Here is a 2,248-nt window from a genome sequence, read left to right as displayed (position 1 = left end):
TTAAAATAGATCACTGGAAAGGCACTCGTTACCGCTCGCAACGCTCGAGGCGCCTAGATTTCCACACAATAGCGAGTTTAAGTCGGCGGGTCCCACTTCCGTTGGCGCATACCAAACACGACAAGCGCTCCTTTCTTGTTTGTTTTTTTCCCATACTAGAGGTCTCCCCGCCATTCTTTATCTTTTTTTTTCATAGAACGTCCCTTACAAAAAAAAAAAAAAAAAAAAAAAAATCATCGCCATTTCACTCTTGTAAGGAAGTCCTTTCAGAACGAAACGTTAGCAATAAAATTCCAACGGTTCCTGGTGTTAACCTCACCACCCTTCCACTCACTTGTGATAATGTTAGCCTCCCATTTTCTATTAATTTCTGCAGCTTAAGGTGGATTGATTCGATACTAGTCGTTTCGGGATTATCCGCCTGGTCTTCGATCGAACAACTGTACGCAGTAAAGTGGAAGTAGATTCTCTTGTATACAAGTAGTATTGAAATCGACAGCATTCTTTCGGTTGATAATCTTATTATTGATATTGTCTAGGTTTCTGACAAGGATCCTGTCATACGTGTGGTTAGCAAAGACTAGTTCATCAAACACATCCCTTTAATACTCAACGTTTCGTCTACATAAAGACATCTTCATGAAAAATCTGGACAATACAGAAATACCAACTTACAAGTACGAACACAAAATTTAAAAATGTTATAATGATATAACACAACAGGTAATTTTACTTACTATACATAAAAATCAACAAAATGACTCGGTTGACGTCAAACGATAAATATATACTCTCAGATGATCCGACGCTAAGGGCCTAACGGTCGGTCATCTGGAGGGTGGTTGGAGCGGTGGGGGTCTAATGGGGGGAGAGTTGAGGGTTTGGATGTGAAGTGGAGGAGGATAGAGTCACCTGACACAAAGGTGTCGCGGGAATAGAGGGACAGGAGGAGGATTTTCTGCACAAGAAAGGAAATTGTCATTAAATAAGGCGATGCTAGATACCATGTTTGACTGAATATTGACAATAGGGTTTTCTTTTCTCTTATGTACATTGTTTCTAAAATTTTAAGTTTGTGTGGGTCTTGACTCCTAGCATGGATGTCTACTCGTATATGCATATGCATATGCTTTTGTACAGTACATGTATATATATGTATATGTATATGTATATGTATATGTATGTATATGCGTATGCATGTATATTTATACATGTTTGAGCATATATATATATAAATATATATATGTATATATACATATATATACATATATATATATATATATATATGCATATATTATGTATACATCTATTATACATATTTGCATTTATAGATATATATGAATACTATATATATACGTACCCATACACGTATATGTAAATGTACACAACGCACGTCTCCAACCACACACACACACACCACACACACACACAACACGCACACACCAACACACACACACACCACAACCACCACCACACACACACACACACACACACACACATCACTACACACACAACATACACACACCACAACCCACACATCGACACACACACACAACACACACACACACACACACAACACACACACACACACACACACCACAAACATAACACAACAACATCACGCACACACAAACTTCCCCATTTGACAGGAGCCCCGGGGAAGGCTCGAGGTTTCGGAGACGAGATACGACATAGGGCGATAAGGCCACATAATTGTACTAATTGACTGATGATAAGATACGTCCTAGATGGGAGAACATTTACACACGTGGCCAGCGCCCTGGCCTTCCCTTACCAGCCGGTTCTGTAATCAAGAAGCTTCTCCTATACAAGCAAAAAAACTCTGCCTAAGTAGTGTTTATCTCGAAGAGGAAAACGGAAAAAGCCTGGCGCACCGGAGCTTCCAGAAAGCTTCTGGTTCTCCGAGGCGGTTTTCGAGAGCACTTGAAGATCAAGTGAGGCTATGATAAGAGAGGTCCCAAAAAGGTGAGTGTAAAAATTCTGGAGGGTGTAACAGGAAAAAGTCTTCTGTGTACAGAAATATAAATGGTAAACAAAATGTGATGAACTTGTGGGTGAGTGTGGTTGTGGTGTGTTGTGTGTGTATGTGTGTGTGTGTGTGTGTGTGTGTGTGTGAGTTTGTGTGTGTGTCGTGGTGTGTGTGCGTGTGCATGTGTTACCACAGAACACAGACTAAGGTACATGAGCCTGGTAGTCTGATGTACATACATCCATAATGCATGTAAAT

Source organism: Oratosquilla oratoria, chromosome 10 (assembly GCF_046742065.1).
Source record: "Oratosquilla oratoria isolate Oo_2021 chromosome 10, ASM4674206v1, whole genome shotgun sequence".
NCBI classification, from domain to species: domain Eukaryota; kingdom Metazoa; phylum Arthropoda; class Malacostraca; order Stomatopoda; family Squillidae; genus Oratosquilla; species Oratosquilla oratoria.
Note: the sequence above shows the minus strand (reverse complement) of the source record.